Genomic DNA, 8051 nt, shown 5'->3' on the forward strand with positions numbered 1-8051 from the left:
CATAGAAGTAAGACAAACCTTGTAAGCAGCCAAAAAAAAAAAAAAAAGTTCTGCCTACTGACACAAATTTTCCTTGATAAAATTATTAGTTCCCTCTATACCTAAGATTTTCATACATTAATCCAATAATGTGCCAATTTCTTTCTTTTTTTTTTCTTTTTGGTTATTGGAGGGTAAAATCAGGCAATGTATAATAATGATAGCTATGATTATTTTTAATCTGTCTTCATCTAACACAGTCACTAAAGTTGGGACATTTTTAGCGATAAGGAAAGAAGGAAGCGGGAGAGATGAGCAGTTAAGTGTATCTAATCCAGAAGGTTAAAGAGGGGTGTTGCTGGCAGGCAGAGAGGAACAATGAACAGGAAAAAAACCCTTGTTCTTATCTAATGTCAAAGGGATGGGAGGGATCATCTAACTTTGCTTGCTTGTTTTCTGGTACAGGAAACTGGAGAGAGACAGAGACAGAGACAGAAGACTTATCTGGAGTCACAAAGGTAAATGGTTATAAGTAGGATTCAGACTCACAATTCTGTGGCCCAGATGTGTGCACTTTCCCTTTACAACCTTCCTTGTGCCATTCTTGGTCCTAAAGGCCCAGGCCTAGCCGGGCCTCCAGTGCTTTGGGCCTCTGCCCAGGGACCTGGATGGTGTAGGCCTCCCTCCTCCCCTGACTGCATTCTATCTATCAATGCCCCAAGCAGAGCCCACGAACTGGCCCTGAGAGCGAGAACACGCGTAGGAAGAGAGAAAAAGGAAGTGGAGTTTCCATAATGGCCAGAGACCTTCCGCATCCACAGCGGAGACGCACTTCCCTACTGTAAAGGGCTGTGGGGAATTCCAGAAAGGCTGACAGTTCCATCTGTGGTCAGGATGATCTCCGCCTCCAGCCAGGTTGGCTGTCCCCAGTTTCCATGCCCCCAATCTGCAACAGGCTCTCACACCCTTTCATAGATGAGAAACATCTTCTTGGCTTCTAACCCTCTTCCGTGTCACTTTAATTTGAAAGATCATCAGAACAAAACTTACCTGAGTAGAGCACTTGAGTGTTCCGAGACTTCTGGGGTCTAAAGGAGCGCTTTAGTCTAATTCAGGGAAAAAGGAGGATGTTATTTGGTAAAGAGCAACCAGAACAATGCCAACTAAGCAATGCAACTAATTTCCCCTCCTTCCCACAAATTATTTTAGCTGAATAAATACTGAAGGAAGACCATCAAAGAGCTCTTTTTCTCTCCTTCCTATTCTTCCTTATTTCCACTTTCAGAATGTGGGTGAGTTTTATGGAAGGGTTACAAACTACTACAGGAAATATTAAAGCTCTGTATTTGGGAAAAGTAATCCTGTACTTTCATTGAGAGAGACACCATTCTTTTTTTCTTTTTTTTTTTTTCCATCTGGATGGGCTAAAAAAGACTCCCAGAAGAAGACACAGTGGTTGGTTCATCTGGCCTGGTTTTCAGAGGGTTTGGTGGAGAGAAGGTAGGAAGAAGAATAAGCAGATTTCTTGATGGTTGAATTAGCTCTGTGAATTTATATCATCAATCTGGCCCCATCTTCTTGGTGATGAAGCTCTTTCTCTCATGTATTCAGTTTTATTCTTCCCCGTGTTTCCCCCCCCCCCCCCTTCGTAGGATACATGCTCTTCTTTTCAGCCCTTGGCTCGTTTGCTTGAACTTTATTCTCAACCCAAATCTGTGTTCCAGCCGTTCTGCATTAGGCCCATGCAGGGTGGGGCCGAGCGCTGTGGAACAGGGTTAGCCGCTTTGGCCTTGTCTCAGGTGGAAAACAGAACAGCTGTCAGTTTTCAAGTGGAAATGCGTATTTGATCTTTTCCCCCTTTACTGTAGCCTAGAGTGAAGCTTGTGGTTGTGACACAGGCGGAGACCAAACCTCTTCTGCGTAGTTTATTACAATCTGAATCATTAACCTTGAACTGAAAATGACTGTTGGGTCTCTGTGGCCACAGATTATGCCTAATCTCAGGATTCGATCTTAACTGCCAGAGGATCAAAGGAGTCATGAGAATGTGTTATTATTATGGTTATAAATAGTCTCTAACTGCCTGAAGTGCCTGTGAATAAGAAATCTCCTGTTAGACCCCACTCTTTCCCTTTGGTTATATCTTCAGTTTGTGATCGCTCTTAAGGTTCTCAGTAGAGACAGACAATAGGCCTGGTTTCCTCCTTCCCACTGATGCTTCATGTTATGGGAGAAACCAGATCTGTGGCTCTAACCACCCGGGCTGAACAACTGGTGACCCTGAAGCTTGGACACGTGTCATAAGCCACCAACCTGCGGCGGCCGATCCTAGGCCCTGGGCTGAATTGTTTAGGAATTGTTGCCCCTCTACCTTGGATATTTGTGGTAGACAATCACGAGTGCTTTTCAGGACATCTCTTCTAAACCCTCATCATCCTATCAAACTGCTTCTATGGGACTCTCTTATCTTGACCATGCTCTGCCCTGAGACCCACCTCTTCTTTTTCACCCACTGGTGAGCTGGGTGGCACTGTAGGGTGCGGGAAAACCCCAGTGTAGAGGATCTTTCCACTTCTCCACCCTACTCAAATGTCATGTAGGTGGTGACGCCCTCAGCCTGGCTTCCACTGAGACAGGTGGTATTGAAGGTCACCCCCACCCCCCACCCTAGCATTATGGAGGTCATTGAGAGACCAACATATCCATCTCTGAGATGTGGAGTCTGTCAACAAATCCAGACAGGACATTAACTATCTGGAGCGCCCAGTTCATTTGGCCTGGCGTCGTCCGCCCGTCTAAGTCCTGCTGGTGTATCTTGCTGAAGTTTACCCTGCAGCAGTTTCTTCTGCAGCTTCTGAAGAGGTCTTGCCCGTAGAAGGTCGAGTTCAGTCAGGCCGGGTGTGCCCAATAGTTGGAGTTATGGACACCAGAACAGGACCTTCAGTGAGACCGGGGGATGTCTCCTGGGAACTTTTCAAATTTGGAATTAGACTGAAATGACCACAAAAGTAAATTCAGCAAGATGCAGAGAGGAACTCAGGTGAGAAAGATGAAAAATTCTCAAATACTAACTCAGGCCATCAAAGAAACCCATGTCTTGTGACCCTAGATGATTAACCTCTCTGGTAACAGGGAAGAGGGGGATAAAAGTGACAGGATCTCCTTGATCCTAGAGCATGATGATAAAGTTTGCAGGTTTAAAGCCGGGAGGTGGGAGATTTTCTCCCTGATTTTCCCTTTTCTTGGCAGCTTGATTTTTCTCTGACCTGTTTCAATCTCCTATTATCATCCTAGTATTAGTGCACCTTAAAATTGAGGTTAATGCTGTACTTACCCCCTCTGCTAGTAGAGAGCTGAATTTGAGGCAAAGCAGTTCTCACAGCTGGGCTGAGCCCTCCCCAGGTGTGGGGACCTAGATGAGGCCCGCAAAAGAGTCTCATGTTGTAGATTGTGCTCTCTCTATTCTCATTCAACTGCTGCTGCCCGCTCAAAAGGGGAAGCGGAAATGAGAGAGCACAACTACATAGCATCGCACAGTCCCCGCCTCCTACCCCAGCCACATCCTTTGCTTTGGCTCAGGAGACTGAGAGCAAAACATCTGTAGTCCTTGGGCTCATAGGGAGCCCTTCCTCTCAGAGAGCTGCCTGGCTCTCCCCAAGGCAATGCAAAGTTTTTTCCTGTTGAAAAAAAGGCACAGTCTATGGAGAGATGTGAGCTTGAACCCATGGCTGTCCCTATCTGGAGAGGTGTCTAAAAGGAGAACTTTCTCAAAAATTTTTGTCTGGGACAGGATGCTTACTGCTGAAGCTGGGCCAAAGCCTATCTGTTTTTGCCACTCTTTAAAAAATTCCCCAGAAGCTTATTTTCGAATTCTGTGTACTATTAAAAGATACTTTTTTTGTGCAAATTTGTTTTCATGTTTACACCACTTTGAAGTTTTGCTTTTTTTTTTTTTTTTTTTAGTAAATGACTACTTTCCTAAGGAATGTTGGAAGCTGAATTTTGAAAATTGCACCCTAGAGATGTCTTTGGTTCTTATCTTAACTCTCAGTTCCAGGAAGCCTAATTCAACTCCAAAAAGTTTCTCCCATCCTTGTTTTCACCCTTGGGTGGCTCAGTGTTGTCATCCAGGGCTTCCCCACCTCTCCAGTGATTCCGGATGTGCCTTCCTCTTTTTCCTCTTTGTTGGTTTGGTAGCTCTTATCTCTTTCCTCCCTTTATTCCATTACTTTCTTTGCATTATTTGTATACAAATATTTATCACAGTATGTATTAGACAAGGCACTCCTTTAATATGCTAAATGGGGCTGCTTTTCTCTTGTTCATTCTTACCTTTCCTTTTCATAGTTGGATCTCTTTTTACCTTGTCCCCAAATCCCATTTCCAATCACCAATAGGACAATGTTGTTGAATATCCGCAGAATAGCTATAATATGGTGGAAAGAAGTCTAAATAAAATTTCTGCACAGCAGATTAAGTTCTATAGCTATTATTTCCCGAGTATAATGTAGGAAAATGATAATTATATTCTGTTTCTTTTTTTTCTCTCAAACTCCCACCTATCCTCTGACCACATTCCTTTATACATAGGGATGGAAATGTTAAAAAATTTTCTAGTATACAGTAGATGCTAAATAAATACAAGTAAAAAACACAAACCTGACATTTTCTGGTTTTCTTTTTACTATTTTTTTTTCTGTAATAATTAACTGTTAAAAACTAGACTAATGGAACTCTTAAAATTCTTTTTAACTTTAAGTTTCTGGAATTCAATATTATTTTTGTTGTATTTTGTACCTGGGGTTGAACCACTGAGCCACATCCCAGCCCTTTTTTGGGGGGGAGGGTACCAGGGATTGAACTCAGGGGCACTCTACCACTGAGCCACATTTCAAGTCCTATATTTGTATTTTATTTAGAGACAGGGTCTCACTGAGTGCTTAGCACCTTGCTTTTGCTGAGGTTGTCTTTGAACTCAACCATCCTGTCTCAGTCACCTGAGCAGTTGGGATTGTAGGCATGTGCCATGGGGCTGACCCTAGGTCTTTTTTATTTTACATTTTATTTAGAGACCTTGTTGAGTTGCTTAGGGTCTTGCTAATATGCTGCGGCTGGCTTTGAACTTGCCTTCTTCCTGCTTTGGCCTCTTGAGCTGCTGGGATTACAGGCATGAGCCACTGTGCCTGGCTCAATGTTATTTTCTTTTAATGGTTGTTTTGATAGGTTTTGGACATGGAGAGTAGGGTGGGAGGGTGGAACTATGTGAAGGAATTTTCATTTTCATAGTGATGGAAAGCTGATACTGGTATTTAATGCCTGGAGACAAAAGATGCCGAATGTCTTTTAAAGCATGGGATCATATAGCACAAGGAATAGTTGTCCTGACCAAAATGTCAACATTTTGTCAACACTGATAATTTTATGGTTAGGAGAACAGGCTTTGGAGTCAGACTGGCTCTGAGTGGTTCTTTAAACCTGGACACATAATATCTCCAAGTCCTAGTGTTCCCGGCTGCAAAGGGAGAGGATCATCCTAAATGAGTAGTTGCAAGGCTATAGGAATAAAGGAATATACACTTCTTAGATCAGTCCTGTTTCAAAGAAAATGTTCAACAAGTCACAGCTATTTTTTAAGACTCCTGGAATATAAATAAATTATATATATATATATCTCCATCCCTATCCATCTTTAATTTTGAGACAGAGTCTTACCAAATTGCCTAGGCTGGCCTCAAAGTTGCTATCCTCCCACCTCAGCCCCAGCTCTGACTAGCCTCAGCTCTGATAAGCACAATCAATCCCAGCTGAAATATGTTTTTCAATTTTTCCAGCATGCTGTGTATGTTATATTATATTTTACAAGCAATGTTGAGATATTTTGTTAATAAAAAATAAATTTGAAGGGCTGGGGATGTAGCTCAGTGATAGAGTGCTTGCCTCACACCTGAGAGGTACTAGGTTCAATCCTCAGCACCACTTAAAAGTAAATAAATAAAGATATTGTGTCCACCTACAACTAAAAAAAATTTTTAAATAAATAAATTAATTAAATGTTATTTATGATTTTTTTAAAAGAAACATCTTCTTCTATAAGTAGTTGCTATAACACAAGGATGGAGAATATGATTCTGAGGTAGAGACGAAGGCCTAGGGTATTCCTCTGTTTTGTTTTTCTTCTTCCATTGTGTAAGCTCTCTCTTTCTCATTTCCTTTTCTTTCATCCTTTGAAAACATTATGCACCTCTGTATCTTTCACACCGCAAACTTCTATGATCACAGTGTCCACGTGCTTTGTGAAAACATAACCACTCGTCCTTTTTTAAAAAAAATATAGTTTTTTTTTTAGTTGTAGGTGGACACAATACCTTTATTTCATTTATGTGGTGCTGAGGATTGAACCCAGGGCCTCACACAAGGGAGGCGAGCGCTCTACCGCTGAGCTCCAGCCCAGCCCACCACTTGTGCTTTTTGTACCGGGTGTACTTCAGGATTTCACAAGATTTTTATGTGATTTTTGTTTATTTCTTCCCCTTTGTTAGAAAATGAGATAACAAATTACTTCTCTATTATCTATGTGATTCAGCAGTTCACAGAGGTCCCTTGCTTTGGGCCTGAGGTGAGGTAGAACATCATGGTGGAAGGGGGTAGCAGAGGGAAGCTCAGCTTATGGCATCCACGAAGCAGAGAAAGAGTGAGTGAGTATGTGCAGGTCCTGGAGGAGCCAGGGACAAGATAAAATTCCCAAGGGCATGCCCCCAGTGACCTACTTCCTCCAGCCACGCCCCAACTGCCTACAGTTACCACCTAGTACTATTCAAATTATAAATCCATCAAATAAATAAATTAATCCCATGACAAGGTTACAGCTCTTATAAGCATTTTCATTTCTGAACATTCCTGCATTGCCTAACACATGAGCTTTTCTGGGGACACCTCAAATGCAAACCATAGCAGAAATCATTGTGAAAATAATAGAAATTATATTAACAGACTCTTGCCCATTGCAAATCCAAGTAAAAATCGCTTTTGAATCATATTATCCTTCAGACATGTAACCTGAGAACTCTGATCAGTCTGAACAGTTTCTGAACACTGATGTGCCCATCAAACAGATGGACGGGGTTGGGTGCTGTTTTGAAGCGGCAGAACTGAGAGCTCAGCTGGCAGGTTGCCCAGACCTGGGGCAGAGCCAGGACAGCTGCCCACAAAGGCTGTCCCAGGATAGAGAGGCTGCGGCACGGAGCCTCCGCTCTGCTGAGCAGCTGGGCCCCTCTGAGCAGGCCCAGATGCAGGTCATCTGCTCCCATTCAGCTTGCAGATTCTGGGGTTTGAAAATGCCCATTTTAAATAAAGGACTCTGTTCCTCCAAACCGCTGATGTGGGGTTTTTAGTGAATCTGTTTCCTCCCTGTACCAAAGGCTTAAAAGTGGGGAGTGGTGAGAGTCCTAGGGGAGAAAGCAATAGTTCAACTCATGAAAGGTTTCCTGAACTTCTCCAGGCAGAGAAGGGTCCCCTGAGGGCAACTTGTCCTTTGTCTAGGTTCTGGGTATGAAGGACCCTAAGAATGGGGATTCTCTCGCGTTCCTACACACTCTTCTCTCTAATCAACCTCTCAATGCTGGAAGTTCCCCCTTCTCTCCGGCTGTATTTTCCCCATTGCTAAGTCCAGCAGAACTCGGGAGCAAGCTGCTGCAGGCCCCACGAAGGTGTTCTTTCAGAGATCTGGATTATGATTCACTTGTTTTAGTCTGCTTTGTCACTGTCCCGACTAGGAGACCCAATAGGAACAATTTTAAAGGAGGAAAAGTTTATTTGGGGGCTCACGGTTTCAGAAGTCTCAGTCCATAGAAAGTCGCTCCATTCCTGGGGGCTTGAGGTGAGACAGAACATCACTGTGGAAGAGTGTGGTGGAGAAAAGCCGCCCAGAACATCACCTCAGGAAGCAGAGAAAGAGCTCCTCTCACAAGGACAAAATACATACCCAAGGGCACCTCTGGGACCTACCTCCTCCAGCCACACCCTACCTGCCTGCAGTACAACCCAGGTCATCTTATCAGGGATGCACACCTTAT

The 8051-nt window shown here is 43.3% G+C and overlaps 1 protein-coding gene across 2 annotated transcripts in view; it reads right to left on the reverse strand.

Annotated features, from left to right (window-relative positions):
* The window catches only part of Tespa1 (thymocyte expressed, positive selection associated 1), a 37210-nt gene extending 36130 nt beyond the window's left edge, over window positions 1–1080 (reverse strand). For both annotated transcript variants that reach the window (XM_076852935.1, XM_076852934.1), the window contains exon 1: window positions 1030–1080. The gene's annotated coding sequence lies outside the window, so the exon portion shown is untranslated. The remainder of the gene's footprint in view (window positions 1–1029) is intronic.
* Between the last annotated feature and the right edge of the window lie 6971 nt (window positions 1081–8051).

This window comes from Callospermophilus lateralis, chromosome 4 (assembly GCF_048772815.1).
Source record: "Callospermophilus lateralis isolate mCalLat2 chromosome 4, mCalLat2.hap1, whole genome shotgun sequence".
Taxonomy (NCBI): domain Eukaryota; kingdom Metazoa; phylum Chordata; class Mammalia; order Rodentia; family Sciuridae; genus Callospermophilus; species Callospermophilus lateralis.